General features: G+C 41.4%; 1 protein-coding gene across 2 annotated transcripts in view; it reads right to left on the bottom strand.

Moving 5' to 3' along the window:
- LOC145446954 (uncharacterized) overlaps positions 1-26,390 on the bottom strand; it is a 486,702-nt gene that overhangs the window by 36,831 nt on the left and 423,481 nt on the right. The window lies entirely within an intron of this gene.

The raw sequence follows: 26,390 nt of genomic DNA, 5'->3' as shown, positions 1-26,390 counted from the left end.
TCTATTCGCGATCCCGCTTTCCGTTTGTCAAAGAGATATTTTAACATCTTACCATACTCAAAAGAATTATTCACAACATTAAAAAGTGTTAAAAATCTAGTTTTCACTTACTTGATTATATCACTACGACTCACAAACTTGAATTAATTCATCCTGGCTGTATTCGTATGATCGGTCTTTTTTATTCATTTGTAAAGGTCGTTACTATTCTGAAGACAAAGTATTTACTAATCGGTGCATATACGACTTGCCATAAACATATTATATTTTGAGTAAACGAGATTTGAATGTCTGAACAATAACTGAGAAATAATTTATCACAATTAAATCCGTATATTACAGCGTAAAATATATTGGAATGTCAGCAACTCTGTACGGTCATAGTTACTACCACATTACCTAATTTACCCGGCCAACTCGTCATGATCATTCCTGAAATCAACACAAACATGACCACTGACTTGAGTTAACCACAAAACAGCATCAAGTTTTAAATTCACTTGTAGCTTACGGGTTATTTGAATGGGGGTCATGTTTTGTTGTAATTGAGTGTACGGAAATAGTATTACGTCTCGACATCTTACCATCTTACCATATTCAAAGAGTCAACCACAAAAACATTGTCAAGTAAATCCGTTTGTAACTTACCCGACCAACTCAAACAGTATCAGTACGAAAAACAGCCAAGCATACACGAGTCCATACAATCACTAAAACCTAAAATCCATAACAAGTTCGGTTGTACTCATATCCATACGACGCATCTTTTTTATTCAACTTTAAAAGTCGTTACTATTCTGTAAGATAGAGGAATTACTACGCGGCATATTCTGCAAGACAAAGTAATTATTACTCGATATATTTTGTAAGACAAAAGTAATTACTCTTCGGTACAGGCGACTTGAGACTAACATAATATGTTTGAGTATACGAGATTTGAAAGTCTGACCAACGTAGTTGATAATTCATTTCTTACAATCGAAAGTTATCATTCTGTAAACATAAGGATTGATACATTGATGTGACATATGTAATAGTTGATCATGACTTGATGATTAAATTATTCGCGTTAATTAGACTCGGTGTTGTGGAAAAGATTATTATGACAGCAACAAACTTTTCACTACCATGGTTATTAACATATTGAGTTATAAAACTATACGTGTCTGAAATGTTATTGATTGGAAAATTATTCCACCTTGGTACAAATCACTCTGCGTATCGCGGATATCCGAAAATATTTTGCAAATGTAATTATGAAGAGCTTCTTGGAGGTACAGAACTTCAATATACAATTAAATAGTATATTCATATTGAAATGAACCCGAATATTTTCGGCTGACACTCGTCAGGGGTAATCGTCAGCAACTAGTAGAGAATAGGAAAGAGCATTGTATATCAACAATCGTATCACAAAATATGCTGCTGGGAGTGAATACCGGGTGAGAGACAGGGCGGCTTATGCTGCGCATACCCTGCTGCGAGAAGCGTATTGCGTACGCTGATAACGTTGCCCGCGTGCCTGCGCGTGTTTCTGATGGTTCGCTCGCGTCTACCGGACAACCCGGTCGAAATGTAATTATTTCCAGTTACTGAGACTAAAGATGACACAACAATTTCGTTTGCTGATTAACAACCGGTGCAATACTTTATCGTCGGAATCTGCGACATCGAATTGAAACATACGCACATTACACAGTACGAAAATATGACTTTGGGCTCCGGGGTGGTGTCGTTTAATCCGTGTTAAACTCTGTTCACACTCTCTGTCGAAGATGCGTGAAATGTAAAAACATTACGAGGTCACACTCTAAGGCTTTGATCAGTGCAGAAGTAATCGGAATATCTTTACTGGATGCAACCTATTCAACCGGTCTTGGTTAAAACAAAACTCATACCAATAATAAAATCGAAGTATATACCACACTGAAATCTACAAAAATGTATTTGTATTGTTGTTCATAGTAGTGCTATCGATTTGAACCTCCGGAATAATTGCCATCATCTAACCAAACTACTGGAAGTCGTTGTCAATTTGTATGATGTTCACAGAATGCACACTAGAACTATTTGTACAACGCACACGATCAGAGAAATTGGAAATTTTCCCATTGTCATTCGTCAAAGTAAATGTCATCTCAATACTCACTCACTAAATACCTTACTTGTATGTGATTGAACCACCGACAATTAACTCACTAAATCAAAGCCCTCAGAAATTTCACTCATCAGATTATGATATTAACTAACTGACATTCAGTGATTGGTGAACATACCAAGCGATACACATCCACCCCCGAAATACTGCGTTGGTCGAAATTTCCATCATCGCGATAATCAAAGTACATTTGTTTCGAATTCGTAACAGCCGACTTTTCTATGACATGATAAATTTTTGACAAGTTATGCTTAAAAGATTGGTTGCATGTCGCGAAAAATAATATACCACTTATATTGATACTGTTACTCCATTGATCAGTATTTTCAAACGAGTAAAATTTATTACTTGAGTTTCTCCGCTTACTATATGTAAATGTAAACTCATCCGTCTTTTAACATCACAAAGACATCGATAAAAAGTAGGCAATCAAATGCGACAAGTTTAACTTTTGTAGGTTGTGTATGATTACCCCACACAACTCATTTCTTACCAAAGGCATATGAAATATATTCATGGCACACGAAAATATTCGATATTCCCATGCTACGAACCTGTACAATGATTGGTGGTGCTTTCAAACTGTTTCGATACCTCAACAACTTTATTGTCTGAATGGTTGTTCATGTATCTTAATAATCAAATAGTTCAACACAGAACTAGTACGAACAGAAACATCAGAGTTGTTTACACAAAAGTTTGTATGTGTACAGTAGGCTTACCATATTTTGGAAATCCAAAAAGAGGACACTTTTTTAGAAATTCGCAACTTGCAAAACAGGAGTAGAATTCTCAAAAAACGGTGAATTTTTCCTACTTTGTGATCGGTTGACTAAAAAAAAAAGGACATCACTTCTGCTCAGAGCTCAAAAGACCGTTTTTCTTTCCGCATCGCCAGGTGGATGACTAAAAAAAAAAGGTCATCTTTTCGCTCAGAGTTAAATTCACCGTTTTTGACTCTGAAATATCCGCCGGAGCGTCACTTCTGTGCTAATTTGCGGCATATCACTCGCAATTTGCTCTAAATCTGACCTAAATTTTCAAAAAAGAGGACAAAATCTCAAAAAAGAGGACAAAAGGGCGTCCTCCGAGGACACTTTCAAAAAAAAGTAAAAAAAGAGGACAAATCCTCTTAAAAGAGGACGTATGGTAAGCCTAGTGTACGGTATGTGAATACCATGCGTAAGTCCAGCACAATTGTGGTATCCATCCGAGTTTAGTTAACACAATTTATGACACCGAGGTCGCGTCATCTTTCGTAAAGGCTGTATCAGACGAGGCGATGTCGGCGGAGCGTTAGTGTTTGTTTTATCATCGCTGCCATCGGCCGAATCGCCGCCGATTTTAATTGACAGTGTCAATTAACTCGGCGACATCGCCGGCGATGAGAGAAGTGAGAGATGCGCTCATGCGTATCCATATATAAACCAGTGTCGAGACTTGAATAGCGTCACTTTTGCTCAAGCCGTTTGGCGGACGGACCTTCTGGCCAGCACCGTAACTGCCGCACCCCAAACCCCCCAAATGGGGGGGCCCGAGCTCAAAGGGGGCCCAAAATTATTTCGTGAATTAGCATAAATAATAAAGTATTTTTTGAAAATTTATGCCAATTTTTCAAAATTTTTTCGCGCTGCGCGCGAATGCAAGAAGCCATTTATCTTTATTATTGGGTATTAGGCCATTACCGCGCTACGACGCACCAAGACCTACAATCAAGTTTTAGGCAATATAACATGCGACTACAATAAGTGTGCCAGAACGATCGGCAGCGAGAAAACCTTGGCCGAAAAGGTCTATGCCCTTATGCTGACCGAAGACTGCGTTCTATATATAAAATACACATAGGTTTAATTGTACATAGGCGCCTAAATGACTGACGCCGAATGTTCCTGTCTTTGCAATCTGAACCTCACAAGACAAATACCATCCCGCTGGGAAAAAATTTACGCCAGTGAAGAAATACCAATTTGAAATCGTGTGCGTCTCTTAGTTTAAAAGCTTACGTTTGGGCGATTCTATATGCTTTGATATAGCAGACTGGAAGTTACGAAATAACATCATGTAACGAAGTCATATCAACGGGTCCGCCCGCCAGAAGATGTTTAATTATTATTTGCGGGCCATCCCGTTTTCAAGACACTTCACTCAGCTCAACCGGTAAATCTAATTACGTGAGTAGAGAGGAAAATAAATTGATAGCATAATATATATGCAATCGCCGATCTGATTGACCGATTTTATCATAAATTATCGAAAATTTTCGCGCTTCGCGCTGGCTCATAATACAGTACAGATGATTTCGTGACAAACGCGAACAACGTGATGGGGGGGGGGTCGTTTTATCACCCTATGGGAGCCCAAGACCCACGTTTTTGGGGGCCTGACGAGGTGCTGTTTCGTTCCTGCCAACGGGTATACGCTTGAAGATGTTTAATTATTAATGGAGTGGTCCTACCTTTTCAAACACACCTCACTCAGCTCTACCGGCAAATGTGATTACGTGAGCAGAGAGCAGATAAAAATTGATAACAATATAGGCAATTCCCGATCATACGGACCGATTCAATCATGAATTGTAGAAATTTTTCCGCGCTTCGCGCGCTTAGGCGACAAAATCTGATTCACTCAACAAACTCCCAATAAATATGATAAATAGCGTTAAACAGTGTATCGCCGGAGGGGGGTCTGGGGGGCTTCGCCCCCCAGAAGTTAGGTCTATAACCCTATGGGGGGCCCAAGACCAAAGTTTTGGGGGGGCCTGACGAAGTGCTGTTACGGCCCTGCTTCTGGCGAGGCATTGCGAAACGAATTACTGCGATGTAGTACTAAATTATTGAGCCGCTCCACTTATCCAGTATAAGCCGGCGTTGCAAAATCGGATGCACCCACCACCTTCGAGTAGCATCAGCACGCGCATATTCTTCTACAGCTATCATGGCAGTCAAAACTCGTGCTACCTTCAACTTTTTTGACCTACCCTTACAAATACCATACTACCATGGTTCAGAGAAGGTTTTATTCGACAAGACATTGCAGCATGAACACATTGGACAGACATCATAACCATATTGCAGAATTAGTTTCGAATATTTTCGGCTAGTTGTAACTTTGTTTCCGGATAATTTTGACCAGACGTGACTTTTGACTTTCAAGTCGAAAGAAAAAAATCGTCAGCTCGACAACCAAAACGGACAGTGTACCCCTTGTTATAGGACTGGTAGCACTCTAAAGTTGTTTTGTCAAAGGTCCAAGCAAATATAAACCAGCCAACTCTAGGCCCTAAATGTATCTAGCTCCGCTGCACAATTGGGCTTCTTCGGAATATTTATTCTGTTCGGATTTTCTGGATTATGGACAAGATTTTTCGGATTTGCATGGGTATTTGGATGAGATTGTTCGTATTCGGAAGGATTGCTCATCAGAGCTTTGAGCTGTCGGATGGATTCGGATTCTCAGAAATCACTATCCGCCCATCACTGATCATAATACGGTAGTATGTTCGTTGTACAGTACAGTGTACCTGACCTGTACAACAACAAAAAACCGATTCGCAGATGTCAATCATCCCCGAGCAGGTTTAAATGCAACGGGTCAACGCCTTCTGAAACTAAACGATCTCTCACATGATGGTAGAGAAATTATCGGCCGACATCGCCGGCATCGCCTCGTCTGATACAGCCTTAAGACAACAAACCAACCAAACCTTCAGGATATGTCCATGTCATAGCAATAAATCAGCTACTCCAACAACAGAGTACATATGTTTTCTAGTTACGGTCCTTACATCTTACACGCAAATCAATCTACTTTGCTAACGAAAAGCGCTGAGTCATCACACGATTGTCCTAGCAACAAAACAGCTGAAACATACTGTCATACAAAATGGTCGTTATAGTTTGCACCCCAACGGTAAATTCTACAAGTAACAAGTTTCGAGTATCGAGTTATCGAATAACATGAAAGTGTTTTTCAGTGTCAAGTCGTTATGTTGATTAAAGCGTATATTGTAATATCATGATCAAATTGCATTCGTCGGTCACAAACGGTCACTACGCTAAATAATTCATTTTCACTCAAACACCAAAGCATACTTGTCATCAATCGTCCTCATCGAACACGACACTCAAACAACTTATTTACCTGCTACGACATGAATTCGATTTAGTTTTGCAAATATTTTATAATTATTTTTAGTAACACTATATCGATGTCATCGAGTTGAGTGTTTACGATATTAGTGTGTATATTATGTGTGTGTGTCATACTTGAGGGTTCCGTATTACAATTGATTCGAATTGACTAAATGCAAGAAGGGTTGAAATGTTTCCAATCGATTCATAAGTGGTCTACGTTGTGGTTTTTATCGGGACATACAACACGAACTAACTGTAGACTCTTCTCTGTTGTACAGCTACTCGGTAATCGAGATACATGCGGTCACATTTAGGGTGCGTTCTAGGTGCGGTTTCGTGACGAAAGTTTTCGAATCTGATTCTGAAAACACCTCACTACGAACGGAAGGCCTGTTTTCGCCACCACTACGAACGGCATATGTTTTGGTAATTATTTCGAAGAACTAGTCACTTGGAACGCAGACGTGATTCGACGTCCGTGATTGGCAAACCGGCGCCGAGGCGCTGTCGTTCTTAGTGCAGTCCGTGTACCACGTCTGTGTACGTTGGTCGTTGGCGTTCCGCGGTCTATAGATGATAGGTATGAGAGGTTTTGATAGTCGGCAATATACAGTTGGCTTGCTTGGTTAGATAGTAAAGTTCTCTATTTTTTTTCAGTAATCAAGTATTTACCATGTCCAGTAGGCCTACCGGTAGTCAAAATGCACAACATATGTAATATTGTAACGGTGTCGCTACTAGTTCCTTATACTCTTCAAGTGTAAATCAGTTCACAGCCAGACAGATACCGTAACAGTTGTATTGAGGACAGTAGAAAGCGTGTACCACCCAGACACAGATACAGACACAGAACAGAATATTCTAGAAGGTTGCGGTTATCTCCCGCGAACGCATTGTCTCTAGGCGTGACGTCATCAGTCGCCATAGATGGCACCCCGTTACATATACCCCCCTCCAAATTTTTTCGAATGGTACATGAGAAAATATCTACCTCAAAACAAAAACACACCAAAAATATATCGGCATAAAAGCCCAAAAAAGCAATGAACATACAAATGATTAGGATAACTGAATATGAAAATTGAACGACAAGTCACATTATGTAATCCCATCATCAGCAATCGGATCTGATTAGGGTTAGTTCGGATATCAATAATTTTCACTATCCGGATAACTGATATATCCGGATATTTTGGAATTTATCTAACCGGTTAACCGGATAATAACTGCTAAGTGAGACAATCGGTTTCATTAGGTCTGCATGTAAAACGGATCGCAAAATCATTACACATTGTTATTGTAGAGTACCTACCTACGCGCGCAGTATGAGCGAATACGACAAAAGCCACGCAAATTTAATGTTCACTGCTTCTGCAATGCCCTCTTTATAAAGCACAGATGCATAAATTGTGGGATCCTGTAGCCGGGACCGGAATTTTGTAACAAAGAGTCCACGTTCATTGAATGCTTTTTCAGCTTCCACAGAAGTGGGCTTCGTAGAGAGACAAAAGGTTGGCAGGTCGTACGCCGGAAACTTCAACGGCTTTATATCCTTTTGACCATCCTTATGTTTAGGTTTGGAGTACTAGAAGGACGACTAGCTGATACTGGAATTGATGCCGACATGATACCTCGCTCTAATTCACGTGATCAGGCACGCAGCCAGCCGAAAATGTAGGGGGATTGAAATAAAATCAGGGGGTCTCGATTTTTTCTTCGAATTAATCATCAGCGGAAATCAATTACGCTTGCACGCACGCACATTTTTGCGAACATTCGATGTCATTCAGTTTCGCGGTGTCACTCTCAGAATCACTAATTAGAATACACTTAACGGCATATCGTTAACAAGCCATCGAGAGATAGGAGCCAATGCATGCTGGGTCCGAGATGGTTAGGCCAGCGATTATATCGTTCGTAGGCCTATTGCAGATGCGATTGTGTAGGTCAACGAAAATATCGTGAGCACCAAGCCAATGAAGATGCGATTGTGCAGGCCAGCGATGGAATAGTGTGTACACTGTACACTGCACATGGCCTATTACAGATGCGATTCTTCAATCCAGTGGAACTATCGGCTTGTTGAAGACGCGATAAATCAGGCCAGATACGATAGCCGAGCGCGCGGCAATCAATGACCTAATTTAACGATCTTCTCAGCAGGAGATCGCATCACATTACATTGTGCAATGTGTACAGACGCATCTCGCTAATTGGCAACACGCTTCTCGTTAATCGGCCGCGCCAACACTGAATACGACTTATTGAAGCTTACTAAAACGTGTAAAATGCATTAGCAACGACTCTTTTTTATCCGGTTAACCGGAAGAAAAATATCCTGATATCAGATAGTGATAATTCCTGCGGTTAACCGGTTAACCGTTATCCGGATAATCCAACCCTAGATCTGATGGTGTGGTTGGTGATTCCCACGTCTTGAAATCATCCGACCATTCAAAGGCAGCTTTCTTACGAATGAGTTTCACCAATGGCTCTGCAATGGTTGAAAACTGGTCTATGAATCTTCGATAATAGTTTGCCGTGCCGAGGAACGCTTGAACATCCTTGATATTTTTCGGCACTGGCCAATCCTTCACAGCAGAAACTTTGTCATCACTACACTTGAGACCATCTGGGCAAACCACATGTCCCAGGTACTCTACCTCCTGGTAAAACAGTTTGCATTTTTTAGGCTTAAGCTTAAGACCAGCGTCACGAATTCGCTTGAAAACATCTTCCAGATTGGAGAGTGTTTGGTCAAAGTTCTCCCCATACGCCAAAATGTCGTCCATGAAGGCAAGGCATTTCTTCCACAAGAGTCCATCAAGTAACTTCTCCATCATTGCCATGAACGTGGCAGGCGCATTACACAAGCCAAAGCAAAGGACTGTCCACCGAAATTGCGAATGCCCAGGTAGGCTGAATGCAGTTTTGTCTCGGTCACTTGGATTCAGGGGAACTTGCCAAAAACCGGATTCAAGATCAAGAGTACAATACCATTTTGCCCCACCCACAGAATCCAGGATATCATCAATGCGGGGCAGAGGATGGGCATCCTTTACCGTGATTGTATTCAATTTCCGGAAGTCAGTGCAGAAACGGTACGTCTTATCCCGCTTTGGAACCAGAACAATCGGCGCGTTGTACGGGCTTTGGGCCTTCTCGATAACGCCCAGTTTTTCCATCTTTTCGATCTGCTCACCCACAATTTCTCGTGCCTTCCAACTCAAACGTCGCGGGGGCACTTTAACTGGTACCGTAGAAGATAGCTCAATTTTGTGCTCAATCAAAGTGGTATATCCCAATTTTCCATCAGGCCCCGTGAATATATCCTGATACTTGATGAGAAGATCTCTTAACTGTTGTCGCTGTTGTACATTCAAGTGGTCTGGCTCTTCTACGAGGTGACGCAGATGGTCCGGCAGATCCAAGCACGGTTCGACTTCCACGGTGTCAGGCGCCTCCACAGACCCACAAGTCGCAAGGGGCACTAAAGAGCCTACTCGTTCCCCAGCAGGGATTACAATATCATTTTGAGATGGGTTTATAAACATCACAGGCGCCTCATTACATGTAGGATCGACCAAACCGGACAACACCCGCAAACCACGATTATCATACTGGCTCTCAAACACAGGTGACGGTTCAACCACACCACACTGTGAAATGGACGGCAACCAAGGCCCACTCACTGCACCCATGACAGCTCTTTCACTCCACTTAGGAACTATTATCTGTTTCTGAGTTATAACACCACAACAGGACACCGACAGCTGTTGCAATATAACATTTTGTCCATGCAAACTCATCATTCCTTTACCCATGTACAAAACAGCATCATGCTTCTCCATAAAATCACACCCTAACAAGCCATATGGCGCACCCAGACGAGCAATCACAGCCTCTTGTTGTGCACAAAAATCACCAATACGTAGGGTCAACACCACTGTGCCATATAGCTCTAAGGGGCCACCAGAAGCAGTAACAAATGGGATATCACATGGTTTCAAATCAGTTATATCATACAGTCGAGTGTACAGATCATAGTCTAGGAAGGTACGGGGACTGCCTGAGTCTACCAAAAGTTTAGCCGACAGGCTGTCATTCACCGATGCAACGGTGTACCAGCTAGATGTGAGCCGAAGCGCACAAACAAAATTCATAAGTCTTTCCAAATCCCGGTCCATATCCATAAGAGCAGCGCCATCGGACCTATGGTCTGCTATGGCATGTTTAAAGAATTGTCTGATTGGTGGGACTCATGTTCGCCGGTGACTGGCGGAACACCATCTCTATCTCTATTGGGACACGAAACTAGAAGGTGACCCAACTGGCCACAGTAAGCACAATGGGATTTTGGGCAGTTTTTGTGAATGTTTCCAGTCACTCCACAGTTATGGCAAGGTCCATACCCAAACGTTACTCTTCTTCGATATGGAGGGCTTCTAGGCCTATTCATCGGTGGTGGATTTCTGGCAGTCACGAGGTTGCTAACCAGGTCAATCAGCTTGTCAATTTTCGATTCCATATCATTATCACGCTTGCTTACTGCAATACGTTCATTGCCATTTTTTGGCTGTAGACTTACAGGAGCCACGACTGGTTTACTAGTTTCGAACAATTGACTGTTAGGCGGTCCATCAACAGAGAAATACAAATCCGCGGAAGCAACTAGTTCATCTAGGTTACTTGTTTTCATCAACGTTAGCTGTCGGCGAAGGTTAATATCACCCAGACCATTGATAAACTGTTGACACACAAACTCATCACGAGCCGCAGAATTCATACGTGGAAAAGCCTTCAAGCTAAGCGTAGCCAGAACTGATGCTAATTCTGTTGGGGATTCTCCCAATTTCATTTTGCGTTTGTTAAATTCAGTACGGCTCAAGGTTTCCATACCCCATGGAACGTAGCGCTTCTTCAATTGGGCAATTACACGATCAATATCCCGACGGCAATCAGCCGACATTTGTGCAAGCACTTGCAAAGCGTTACCACGTAAGCTAGCATTAAGCCTAGTACAAGCAGTTTGTTCGTCCCATCCGTTGGCCAATGTCACCGCATCAAAATGACATAAATAATCACTAATGGGCATATTCACACCATCAAATGGTTCCAGTTTAATAACACCAACAGCAGGTTTGGGCATGCTATGACTAGATGGAGTGGGGTGTACAGGATTGCTACGAGTAACACGCACTTTATCATTTACATACTGTGGTTCTGGAGACATCACACCAGTTTTACTGTCAGTCATATCAACAAACTCCCCCATGTCACCATTATCATTACTGTCAAACACACATCCACTCGCATTCGGAGCCGCAGACATACTCTCACCTCCCAAACTTTGTACAATGGTTAATACACGACTGAGGGTACTGTTTTGGGCTTCCACCATATCGTCGATCCGGCGATGAACCCGCTCCAACTCTGCTCGCAGAGACTTATTCCCTTCACGCAATGAATCCATGCCGATTGCCGATACCGGTATTCTTGTTGCACTGATCGCTGGTTGTTAACTTGAAGACTGGCGTGCTCGCCAATTGTAACGGTGTCGCTACTAGTTCTTTATACTCTTCAAGTGTAAATCAGTTCACAGCCAGACAGATACCGTAACAATTATATTGAGGACAGTAGAAAGCGTGTACCACCCAGACACAGACACAGAACAGAATATTCTAGAACAGTGGTTCTCAACCTTTTTGTCTTCGCGGACCCCTTCCGGACCGTCACGGAACCCGCGGACCCCCACGAAGTTTTAGACCAAATTTAGCTCAATTATCATGCAATCGCCATTTGACTTGTGCAAATGATAGCTGTAGGCTTAGTGATAAAGAGCAACAAAATGACTTTTCTTGAAAATAAGATCATACTCTTCATGTTGAAATTGGGATGACTTTTAATATTTCAAAGCAAATTCTGCAACTGCATATCCTAAAATACGTGGTGGTGTCTTGAAAATACGCGTCTTCGGTTAGATATGAACGAGTGCCGAAAATTCATTCCCGTAATTTTAGGTTATGGCGAATATAATTACAACGTGCAACGCTTCCGACGACACATTTGGGTATGATCGCAACAAATATGGGACCAAAATTGAAAAGCATCTTTTTTTCAATGTAAATACAACGTCAAACCTGGTGATTTCTATCTAGCACAGGGGTGTCAAACATATGGCCCGCGGGCTGCATCCTGCCCGTCAGACCACTTCATCCGGCCCGCGAGCCATTCTGAGTAAATTGAAAATAATTAATCTCATTATTCGACAGATTTTTAACAGAAGTTGAGATTTACTAAATAATTCGACGCAAATAATCCAGCATATTTTTCACTACGAATAGGTCGGACCAACGCATATACGTTGTCCAGTGACATTGTTCACTAAAACGGGCATAGAAATATTTCAATCATATCATCGTTACAGCCACTCTTATAGTAGGTAATAAATGTATTCAATCGGCCAATTATCGTATTTTTGCGCCAATTCCATTGTTTGCGAATAACGTTGTTGCTGGAATAGTGGGCCCACATATTCCGTGATATCAATAAAGCATTCCAGTGAACAGCAAAGATATGGATGTCGACTTAGCATATTGAAATTATTTGACTGGTCCGGCCCGCGAGTGACTAAAAACCCTTGAATCCTGCCCGCGGCCCAAGTCCACAAAACATCTTTATACAGCAAAATGTTTGTATCAGTAGGCTATTGCCAATTTTGGGAATAAAATGAGCCCGTACAGTAGGATATTTCATTTCAGACGGCCATACTGTTGATGTGAGCTCGGGAGTTTTACTAGTAATGAAGCGAAACTGTGCCATACGTGATTTCCCCATTAAAAAAATTACAAATTAGGTTATCAATTATTTTGAGGCTTCGCGGACCCCCTGAAAATGCTTCGCGGACCCCCAGGGGTCCGCGGACCCCCGGTTGAGAACCACTGTTCTAGAAGGTTGCGGTTATCTCCCGCGAACACATTGTCTCTAGGCGTGACGTCATCAGTCGCCATAGATGGCGCCCCGTCACAATATGTATGCGGTAATGACTATTTTGAGAGGGAGAAGGTCTCGTCGCAAGAACCAGAATAAAATACTGTTGGATTTATGTCAGCAGCATTTGCACTTGATTGCTTGCTGTATTACTGGCACAGTACGTCGTCCACGACAACTGAAAGCAAACAGTAACTACTGGGAGAGGGTGCTCACAAGATGGTCCGTAGCAGATTATCGGTACCATTTGAGATTAAACAAGTGAGTGAAAAATGGTATTTTAATACTGTGATACATGTGCTCTTATAAGCACTGTCAATAATAGGTCAACATTTGAACGGCTGTGTTGCATGATAAAACCACATGTTTTGGCTGTCGAAACAAACTTTTGCATTCCGATTTCTGTGGAATGTCGACTTGCCACAGCATTGTGGCATCTTGGTAGTGCACCGAGCTACCGTGCTCTTGGCGAACACTTAGGACTTGGGAAGACAACTGTTTTTGAGGTGATATTACCTATTCTTTCAATACAACATCCATTGTAGCAGTATATTTATTAAACTCGAAGACAAAAATACCATAAGATGCTTACATCGGGTACCAATGTACCGTCTTGGCCTTTTTTGAACAGCGTGCTGTTGGCAAATATTCTTGCATCGCGGCATTTCCCTGGCCAACCAATTACTAGATCAATGAATCTGTTGCAAAAATATACACATTTTATCCAAGCAATGCTCCATAAATATACACATTTTATCTGAGGAATGCTCCATAACAGAAATCTATACCCTCACCTCCCTCTATAGCAGTGGTTCCCAACGTGGGCGATATCGCCCCCCAGGGGGCGATCTGTCGGTCCAGGGGGGCGAAAATAGCCAAGGGGGCGATAGGGGGGCGAAAATGGACGAAGGGGGCGATTGCGCGTTGAAATGGCTATATTGGCGCTCATGACCATAACTTCCACACCCAAACCCTCAATTGGGATGGGGGCCCACAGTTTTTACGTGAATTAACATTAATTAAATTATAAAGTATTATTTTGGAAATTAAGGCAACTTTTTCCCAAAAATTTCGCGCTGCGCGCCATTTCATGGTCACATATTTATTGCTTATTGGTTACCCTTCCTCCAAGAAATAATACGCATGAGTTATAGAAATGGGTATCTCGGCGTCAGTCATTATCGCACCAAGACATATAAAGTTTCAGGCCATGTAACATGCGACTCTGAGAAGTGTGCCAGAATGAGAAAACCTTGGCGGAAAAGGACTGCCTTTATGCTGACCGACTTCGATATATATACTATATACATACATATATTCAATTGTCCATGGGCGCCTAAACGGCTGGCGCCAAATGTTTCTGTCCTGGCAATCAAAACCCCACAAAAAATGCCATCTCGCAGAGAAAAATTAATTGCTAGTGCAGAAATACCAATTTGAAATCGTGTGCGTCTTTTAGTTTAGTACGTATGGGTGATTTGAATATCTTTTGACATAGCAGACAGGCCACGAAATGTCATTACGTAACGAAGTCAATATAGCCACGGGTCCGCCCGAATATGTTCAATTATTATTTACGGGCCCTACATTTTCCAATACACCTCACTCAGCTTTACCGGTAAATCTGAATACATGAGCAAAGAGAAGATAAAAAAATTGACAGCAATATATATGCAATTCCCGATCATATTGACCGATTCAATCATGAATGAAATTTTTCGCGCTTCGCGCGAATTGAGCCGACTAACTAAATAGTCCAAAAGTTTGTGCTGAGAAGTAGCGGTAAAGAGGTATCGGGGGAGTTGGGTCTGAGGGGTGCAGAAGTTTGCTTTATCGCCCTATGGAGAAGGGTCAAGACCAGTGGTTCCCAACCTTTTTCGATGGCAGGGCCAAATTTAGAATTTCAGAGTACGGCCGGGGCCGCACGAATACCAGGGCAATGAAAGCAACCCAAAATAGTCACCAATATATGAAAATTGTCATCATTCGCTTGACGCCATTGGCCATGGTGTTGCCGCGCTCCCGTTGTTCAGAACAATCAACCTTTGCTGGCTATTTCGGAGTAGTTTTATTACCCTGGCGAGATTTCAATTCGTATTTTTGGAATCAGTGCGACACTTGCTTTCGATAAACACCGACATATCAAATTAGTCGGACGCTTGGGTCGCGAGCTATAGGACTTTAAATTATGCTGCTTTTTGCCGGCTAAGCAGTACGCATCTCGGCGTGTTCAATCGTGAGGCACTTGTTGCACATCTATCCGTAAATTAGTTATCAATACCCAGGGCCGTAACAGCACTTCGTCAGCCCCCCCCCAAAAAACGTTTCTCTTGGGCCCCCATAGGGGGATAGACCGAACTTCGAAGACCCCAGACCCCCTCAGGCTAGATGGCTGTTTACCGCTATTTATCATCTAAATCGGGTGTCCGTTTTAGGCAGCTTCTCACGACAAATCGCGCGAAGCCCGAAAAATTTCTATAGGTCATGATTGAATCGGTCAATATAATCGGGAATTGCATATATATTGGTATCAATTTTTATCCTCTCTCTGCTCACGTAATCATATTGACCGGTTGAGCCGAATGAGTTGTGTTTGAAAAGGTAGGACCACTCAATAATAATTATAAACATCTTCGGGCGTATACCCGGTGACAGGAACGAAGCAGCACTTCGTCAGGCCCCCCAGAACACTTAGGTCTTGAGCTCCCATAGGGTGGTATACCGACCACCGTGCCGTTGTTCGCTTCTGCCACGAAATCAGGATCCCCGTTTAGTGAGCCAGCGCTCTGCGCGAAAATTTTCGATAATTCAAAATAAAATAGTTCAATAGGATCGGGAATTGCATATATATATATATTGCTATCAATTACTTGTCCTCTCTGGTCACGTAATCAGATTTACCGGTAGAGCTGAGTGAGGTGTCTTGGAAACTGTAGGGCCCGTAAATAATAATTAAACATATTCGGACGGGCGGACCCGATGGTACGACTTCGTTACATGATGTTATTTGTTATTTCCTGACCTCCAGTCTGCTATATCGAAAAATATAGAATCGCCCAAACGAACTAAACTAAAAGATGCACACGATTTCAAATTGGTAATTCTTCACTGGCATATAATTCTTCCCTGCGGGATGGTAGCCTATTTGTCTCGTGACGTTCAGATTGCCAAGACAGGAACATTCGGCGCCGGTCATTTAGGCGCCTATGGTCAATTATACCTATATGTACTTTGAATATACATAACGAAGTTTTCGGTCAGCGAAAGGGCAGTCCTTTTCGGCCAAGGTTTTTTCGCTGCCGATCGTTCTCGCACACTTCTTGGAGTCGCATGTTACATGGCCTAAAACTTTATATGTCTTCGTGCGGCGTGGCGCGGTAATGGCTAACGCCGATATGCCCACTTCTACAAATCTTGCGTTTTTTTATCTTGGTCGAAGAGTACCCAATAAATAAGGTACTTGGAAACTTGAAATCGCGCGCAGCGCAAAAAATCTTTGAAAAAGTTGCATAAGATTTCATAAATACTTTATAATTTATGCTAATTCACTAAATGATTTTTGGCCCCCTTTGAGCTCGCTCCCCCCAATTGGGGGGCTTGGGGTGCGGCAGTTACGGTCCTGACAATACCTCTAATTATACCTATATCTATAGGTACTGCCCGTTCCACTGGAAAGTTAAGGCACATTGCATTGAAACAGCAGTGACGTAATCTTAGCCGTCTACTCATAACTTGCCTGCAATCCTAATTGAAAACCCCAGACTCCAAGCCAAGCAAGAGTATTTTATAAATATATTATTTTTCATAGATCGATTTCTCAATATTTTTGTGGGGGCCGCAAGAAGGCTAGCTGGGGGCCGCATGCGGCCTTCAGGGCCGCGGTTGGGAATCACTGGTCAAGACCAACGTATTGGGGTGGGGGATTACGAAGTGTTACGGTCCCTTTGATATCAAGTCGGAGAAATCACCTTTTTTGTTAGCCAACTCACCAAAATTTAGCTCGAAAAGTGTAATTTCGAGGTCGAGCCGAAAAGTTGACCTTTTTTCTCAGTCAACTCGCCGGTGATTTCAGTCTGTATGCCCATTTTTCGGTTCCCAATATTTGGGGGGCGATGATCGGTCTGGAGTTTAAAAAGGGGGCGATGAGACGAAAAAGGTTGGGAACCACTGCTCTATAGTCTACCAAGGCTTGCATATTGATGGAAAAGAACATCTTCCTATTGAAATAGTCGTCCCCATCTAAATGTGGCCTCGGTATGGCGATGTGGCAACCATCAATCGCACCTATGCAATTCGGCAGTCCTCTCTTAGTTGAGAATGCCAAAGCTGCTGACTCTATATCTCTTGGAATCCGAACACATGTTGGCATGACTCTTTTCACTAATATTTTGCAAATTTCAATTGTGATCTAAATACAAAATGCATTTAGTAACGAATAGGTAATAAATAGCTGGTTCGTGGTACAGAACTTGAATATAGCTTTCAATACAACATCCATTGTAGCAGTATATTTATTAAACTCGAAGACTTTTCGGGTGCCTCTTTTCAAGAGTTATCGGGACACTAAAGGGATTTAAACAGATTTAAAAGCAAAACCAAAAAGGCAAAGTATGACGCAACAATCAAAATCCCATGAAATTCTCATCGTATCAATGGCAACAATAACAAACTACGAAGTATACGGACATACGGTACTATGGTAGCAGCACAATTTGTAAATAAACAATTACACGCACGGAACAACACGCACTAATGAGAAATTTGTAGGTTATAGAGGAAATCTTTCTGTCTGCAGAAAATAGGCTTACCATATTTTGAAAATGCAAAAAGAGGACACTTTTTCAGAAATTTGCAAGATACAAAACCGGAGTAGAATTCTCAAAAACCGGTGAATTTTTCCCACTTTGCGGTCGGTTGACTAAAAAAAAAAAAAAAAAAAAAAAAGGTCTTCACTTCCGCTCAGATCTCTAAATAACGTAATAACGTTTTTTACTCTACATTGCCAGGTGGATGACTTGAAAAAAAAAAAACGTCATTTTTTCGCTCAAAAAAAAAGGTCATTTTTTCGCTCAGAGCTAACTTCACCGTTTTTCTCTCCGAAATATCCGCCGGACCGTCACTTCTGTGCTAATTTGCGGCATAACAGACATGAATTTTAAAAAAAGAGGACAAAATACAAAATCTCAAAAAAGAGGACAAAAGGGCGTCCTCCGAGGACACTTTCAAAAAAGTCAAAAAAGAGGACAAATCCTCTTAAAAGAGGACGTATGGTAAGCCTAGCATAAAATAGGTTTGCTCAACTGAATAATAGTAGACTCCAACACTTTTAAATGAAACACAGACCTACCACGCGCAATGACAGTGAACATATTGTCATCATAGTGCTGTGCACAGGCAAGGTTTTCGCTCAGATGCTGACCGATTGACGAAGCATATGCTTGGTAATCATCATAGCAGTCTGTTTTTGCAGCCAATTTGCACTGACGTGTGAGCTCCGTGCGATCATTTGCGCATGTTTTTGACCGAATCAATTTTGGGATATGCTGCTTAATACGCTCAAACAATCTTTGAGATGTACGTTCTACATACCTACTATCACAGTGGCACTTGTATTGTGGCACTTGTATTGTTTACCAATACAAGTGCCACTGTGATAGTAGGTATGTAGGACGTACATCTCAAAGATCGTTTGAGCGTATTAAGCAGCATATCCCAAAATTGATTCGGTCAAAAACATGCGCAAATGATCGCACGGAGCTCACACGTCAGTGCAAATTGGCTGCAAAAACAGACTGCTATGATGATTACCAAGCATATGCTTCGTCAATCGGTCAGCATCTGAGCGAAAACCTTGCCTGTGCACAGCACTATGATGACAATATGTTCACTGTCATTGCGCGTGGTAGGTCTGTGTTTCATTTAAAAGTGTTGGAGTCTACTATTATTCAGTTGAGCAAACCTATTTTATGCAGACAGAAAGATTTCCTCTATAACCTACAAATTTCTCATTAGTGCGTGTTGTTCCGTGCGTGTAATTGTTTATTTACAAATTGTGCTGCTACTATAGTACCGTATGTCCGTATACTTCGTAGTTTGTTATTGTTGCCATTGATACGATGAGAATTTCATGGTCTGTGATTTTGATTGTTGCGTCATACTTTGCCTTTTTGGTTTTGCTTTTAAATCTGTTTAAATCCCTTTAGTGTCCCGATAACTCTTGAAAAGAGGCAACCGAAAAGTCTTCGAGTTTAATAAATATACTGCTACAATGGATGTTGTATTGAAAGCTATATTCAAGTTCTGTACCACGAACCAGCTATTTATTACCTATTCGTTACTAAATGCATTTTGTATTTAGATCACAATTGAAATTTGCAAAATATTAGTGAAAAGAGTCATGCCAACATGTGTTCGGATTCCAAGAGATATAGAGTCAGCAGCTTTGGCATTCTCAACTAAGAGAGGACTGCCGAATTGCATAGGTGCGATTGATGGTTGCCACATCGCCATACCGAGGCCACATTTAGATGGGGACGACTATTTCAATAGGAAGATGTTCTTTTCCATCAATATGCAAGCCTTGGTAGACTATAGAGGGAGGTGAGGGTATAGATTTCTGTTATGGAGCATTCCTCAGATAAAATGTGTATATTTATGGAGCATTGCTTGGATAAAATGTGTATATTTTTGCAACAGATTCATTGATCTAGTAATTGGTTGGCCAGGGAAATGCCGCGATGCAAGAATATTTGCCAACAGCACGCTGTTCAAAAAAGGCCAAGACGGTACATTGGTACCCGATGTAAGCATCTTATGGTATTTTTGTTACGAATGAAGCTGATATACTACTTATCTACTACTTACTGACTTCTTATCAATTCCCTTGTATATGTCCTTGAAGTCTTAGCATTTATTCTATACTCAGTTTCTCACTCATGCTGATGGCTCAAACAACGAATCTATTTTCAGAGTCCAACGGAATACGAAGGTATTAAAATACCATACTATTTTCTTGGCGACTCTGCATATCCTCTCAAGACTTTCTGTGTCACACCATTTCAAACTTGTGACACAGAAAATAAATCTGCCTTTAACAAGGTAAGCAAGATGTACTGGATGAGATGTGGCACTAAGGTTGTTGGTAGTATTCCTATCAAAAACAATTGCTTCCGAGGGCACAGCTAAAATTATCGTGGAGCAGTTGAGGTTCAAAATTGACTATAAAGTCATTGATTTGAAATGATTTACTTAGTCCTGAACTGCACAGTGCCCACCTAGTAATTGTCATCAAACAGTGAAGATTTAGGATGACTATAAAATCACTGCTACATCTTAGGCTACTCTAGTTAGGTTTTCGAAAATCCTACGTCCGCCCAGATTGTAACATAGTGGCCTATTTATTTCAGAAACACAGCTCAGCAAGGATGGTTGTGGAGCAAGCCTTCGGTCGTCTGAAATCTCGATGGCTATGCATCCTAAAAAGATGCGATGCTAGCCCAACCAACGCAAGGATCATTATTGACGCTTGTGTAACGCTGCATAATATCTGTGAATCGCAGAGAGACATTATACACGATTTGGATGCAGTTGTAGAAGAAAATGCTGAAAGTCATGCAAATCTGGACTCTGATACAGCTGCAACACGCATCAGAGAAGCATTAGTTGATTTCATTGTATAAAAAAAAATCGGTGGGATCAGTTGATCCAATAAATCTTGAATCCTATTAGTGTGATACTAATCCTCGTTGAATTGATATGTCAAATTGTCAACGTTCATGTACTAGCCGCTAGACAGAATCGAAAAATTTCGTTCCCTGAAAAATACTTTTTATTCAGCAGACAAGTTTTCAGTAGTATCAAACAGTTCCCCATCGTCCTCGAGGATAACCGAAACAATGCTGTGGAAATAAGTGCAGGTAGTTGGTACAGTGAACAGGAGAGAAAATATGATTGCTCGGAACCTTGGTTCTGCCGCAGAAGTTCCTGGAGCATCTGTGGTAAGCGTCGATGATGTCCGCTGGCTAAAATTATATATGCAGTCAAGAATTGGCATCAGATCCAGTAAAACGAAGTTTGTCATGGCTCAATAAAATGACTGATAGGTAACTGAAATATATTCACCCTTGCATCAACATCTCCATCATTCTCATCTCTCTTTTTCTTCTTGCTTTTCCTAAAATACCAATGTTATTCACTTATCGAAAAATAGGTGAGCATTTCCATACATATGGGAAAGAATCTTCATGATTTATACTTCCAAATCCACCGACTGTTAAACTCTATACTAAGCTATTTATTAGTTGGAAAGCCATCCATTTCTGCATTCTCTCTTCCTGCGCATGCTCGGCTTCCTTGACAATGTTGCTAATATATGTCCCTATGAAAATGCATGATTTTAATACAATAATCCGGAACAATAATCATATCATATCTATAGCCTATATGGACAATTTGTCGCTACTTATTTATGAACATATTATGCAACATCGATGGAAATCGTCAGCTAATACTTCCTACATGACCTCAGGAATAATGTAGGCCTACTAGTCACCTGAGCAAGATAACGGGTGAAAACTTACTCATGTCAATTTTCTTTGAAAGGGGGGTGTCTTGATAATCTCCCCCCCTTTTTTTAGAAGTATTTGGTGAAGCAGTAGAGGTGGAGCTAAATGAACCTGGACAGAAAAGGACACATGGACAGATTTCCAACTGTGTTCATACATCAAAATGCATTACCACTAAGCTTCTCCTCGTCTCAGATTTCTCCGTTCCCTGAAAAACAGTATGGTTATAATTCACGTGAATAAGTGCACTGAAGCACCAAAAGAGTGTCAGATCGCAATCTTTTTTCTTAAATCCAAAGCTTTGCCTCATTTTGAACCAGGTATAAGTATAGATGCCAAACTGCAAAGACTGCTTATCTGAAACATCTGTATTTTTCTCTAAAATGACTTCTGATAGATATCTGTTATGACATACCCTCTTCCATGCTGTTCAACAATTTCGGTTTGGTGAGGGGTTTGGTGCTGAGAACCTCATCAAGGATTTCGTAAACAGTGCTCAGCACTTTTGGTGGATAACGATCTCCACCACCCCCCGTCTTGTTGCCCTCATCCTTGTACTTTCGGTAAATTCGTTTGAGGGCCTGGATTTTTTTAAGGCAACAGTCTGGGCTTCGATATATAGCGTGTTCTGACAGCAATTCGGATACTATCTTGATATATCAGCGTTCTTTTGGTTTGATGCTATCATATTTTGTATGTGGCCGTTCTGTCTTTTGTTCCACTAATAATCTATATACCTCACAGAAGATGATGCCACTGTCTTTCAGGTTCGAAACTGAAATGAGAGGTTCCACCGAATGCGAACTCACAGTATGTATTACTTAAAAGCAGCAGTCAAGTACAAAAGCCAGCGCAGCAGAATACGAATAATCCTAGTTCCTCTTTTTGCCGCCGGCGTGCTCTCCTAACCGGAGATCACCCAGCCTCCGGACCCGGGCGGTTACATGTATCTCGGATTTGGACCATGATATGACCAGTTGCAATATTTCCCTGTCACTCCAAGTTGTCCCCCTCGACATCCTTACACTCGTATCTAGCATATGATCAACTCTGTGAAATAAAAACACTCTCTGAGAGACATATATATCATTACTATAGAAACTACGAAAACCCGCATATCTACAGTATATATACCCCTACAAACTACCAGATCACACTACGTACATAAATATATACTGTGACCAGTGTGACCATGACCAACTACAAGTTCGCTGAATAGAACAACTACCGGTATCCAATATCTGCCACCTCCATAAGCAATATCACCAATGTCGACAAGCTCATACCACCTCTAACAGGTAGTTTCGCGTCAACGACAAGCGCGAAAATACACGTTCGTAGTAACCTGCTAGCACGATAATAATTTCGCGTTTCGCGCCACTACGAACGCCCTCGGTAGTCGAGCAAGAGCCACTACGAACGGTTGGGTTTTCGAGAAGATCGGCGCGAAAACTACCAGTCGGAACGTGATCATTTCGAAACCACTACCGAAACCAGGTCCACTTCGAACGGTCGTGTTCTCGCGATTGGTTTTGAAATCATTTCGATAACGTCACCTAGAACGCACCCTTAAACAGCGATCTTGTTTCGTCACACCAAAAATATGTTCACTGTCGCGATACTCTGCACAAGACGTGCAAATCCTTTTCACGCTCATAATAGTACACTAACTGGATACCAACGTCAAGCGATAACGTTTAACAACATAACATCACTGACACTGAACATACGATAACTACTCAATTAAAATCACCATTTTCACTTGGAGGTCAGCCGTTACCTGAGTAAAACTACCATTGTCATGTTGAGATCTTTGGTTTACCCAGAGTAACAATACATTTTCACTTTGGGGTTCTATCCTTTCGTAGAGTAACAAAAACCTTGTCGTTTGCAAATCTGTTTTTTTTTTCCTACAACAACAAACCATTTTCACTTGGAAAAATACTTTTACCTAGAGTAACTAATCATTTTCTTTTAGAAATATATTTTCTCCCCGGGTAACAAAACCTTTTAGTTTGGAAAACTATCATTTACCTGAGTACCAATACCGTTTTCACTTGGAAATCTATCTTTTCCCTTGGTAACAATACCATTTTCGTTTTGAAAACTGACAACCACACCGGACGATTTGATATTTTTGTATATTGTTACAACGGGCAGCGACAAAATATACCCCAACAACGACTCCAATACATTTGTGTAATCGCATATTCACTTGTTCTGGTGCATCCCATCAAAATCCTCAGTTACCCACATGCAATGTGCTGTTGTACATCGACGTGTATGTTTTGGAAATTGGACAATAGGTTTCGACATGTCTGCGATGTCCGGGTTCGTGCTTTGGATTTTCCAGAGTCAAAATGTCTGAATAAAACACCTCCTCGACGATGGTTGGTACGTGGATAACGGTGTTCGGAAAACGGCTGAATTTATGTTTCCCAACGCGCTAACAATTCCGGGTCGAGTTTTCTCCCACATGTTTACTATATTGAGTCTTTATTGGTCAATAAGAGTGGCACTCAAAATGGTAACTGATTCAGTGGGCGAATTGTTTTATCACATTAGCACTTTTCACACGCAGGCTACGTAAGAAGGTTCTATATAAACCCACAATTGGAGATGCGACCAAAAACAACTGTGATTCAGTATTTGCTCAGTACTACATATTGGCAGTCGCAATTACACGAATCATACTGTACTGTCGGTTTGCGAAGTCAATAGCGTTTTGGATCACTTTCTCTGCGCTGCGATTGTCGGATCGTGAGTCAGCAATTAGTGAGTTACGCTGCATCGTCTGTACTTCCTCTCTCGTTTTGCGATATAATTTTGAACATTAAATGTATTCAAATTCTGTGATTTTCGGTGTGAAGTTGCTTATAATATAGTCATTCATGAACATCGATAGAAGATACCCATGAATATTTGTGTTTTAATTATCGAAGGTTTCACAATTTACTTTCACACGCCATGAAACATCATGGCCCTCCGCCCCACTTGCCCCCCCCCTCACCGCATGTCACTGAATCAAATACATACATAGGCACATGACTCGAGTCAAGTCAAGTCAAGTCAAGTCACGAGTCAAGTCACAATTCAAGTCAAACTGAATTTTCGAAGCATGTTCAAAGTCACTACAGTTTTCTAGTTGTTTGAAAGACAGATTAATCAGCCATTTATCTTGAATCAAACAACGAATATAAAGTTCAATATACATGCAAAAATCGTTGTATTGCTATCGCACACGTAGAACTGCTGCTAAAATACGGGAGTTACTGCATAGCTACATGCTAAACCAGCGTTTCTCAACCGGGGGTCCACGGACCCCTGGGGGTCCGCGAAGCATTTCCAGGGGGTCCGCGAAGCCTCTGAATTTACAAGATCGTTTTTAACCAAATTTGTATTCTTTTAAATTAGGAAAATCACGAGGCAATTTTTGTTCAATTGCGTCATCGGAAGCGTTACCCGTTATTATTACATTCGTCACCACCTTTCTTTGTCTAAATCTGTGGTTCTCAAACTGGGGGGCGCACCCCTTTTGGCGGGCGTGAAAGAGTCTGAAGGAGGGAACAAAGATGTGGTAAACTGAAAAATAATTTCGCACTTCGCGCGATTTACCTGCAGTTTGTTGTTGTTGCTATGTGTTTAGCCCGAATTTCATATTGAAGAATTCTCTCATCAACAAGCATAACCATTAACAATCCATGCAATCAAACTATCCATTGAGTTTGTAGCATTCTGGTCTCATTTTGTGTTTTGACAATAAGGGGGCGCGGAATTTTTCACTATCGTAAATCGTCTAAAAAAATTTGAACCACTGGTCTAAATGGATTTTCAGCATTCGTTCATATCAAATCGAAGGTGCGGATTTTCAAGGCACGACCACGTATTTCAAGAAATGCAGTCGCAGAATTCGCTTTGAAATAATAAAATTCAACCCAATTTCTACATGAATAGGATGTCATTTTGAAGAAAAGTCATTTTGTTGCTGTTTAGCACTAGCCCTACAGTTATCATTTGCATAAGACATATGATGATTGTGCGAATATTGAACTAAATTTGATCTAAAACGTCGGGGGTCCGCGGGGGTCGTGACGGCCCAAAAGGGGTCCGCGAAGACAAAAAGGTTGAGAACCACTGTGCTAAACAGTATTTTATGATCGGCTAAAATAGAGAATCGAATACGAAGCCTCGAGAAATCTATATGTTCGAACCTATCCACACATCCGTGAAAATATCAACGCATAAATTATATTGGTTCGATTAAAATTATACAAGAGGGTTGGTAAAGGTGAGCACTGCGCAATGTAAGCACCGAGTCGTCTAAGAAATAGAGAGGCGTTGCAATTAGTTTAATCTACTACTATGACAACACAAGCGCCACCGGCGTATCGCCAACGAGCTGAACATACACAAGATAGGATGATTTAATCGACGCCGAGGAGTCGGAGTCGTTGATAAAATACTGAGAGGAGTCGGGGTCGGAGTCTACTACAAATAATAACTAAAATAAAAGTTTATGTATCATCAATCACAGTTATTAGTAAC

The sequence above is a fragment of the Botryllus schlosseri genome, chromosome 9 (assembly GCF_051294905.1).
Source record: "Botryllus schlosseri isolate E-star chromosome 9, Bs_hap1, whole genome shotgun sequence".
NCBI lineage: Eukaryota > Metazoa > Chordata > Ascidiacea > Stolidobranchia > Styelidae > Botryllus > Botryllus schlosseri.
This window is presented reverse-complemented; position numbering and strand designations above follow the sequence as displayed.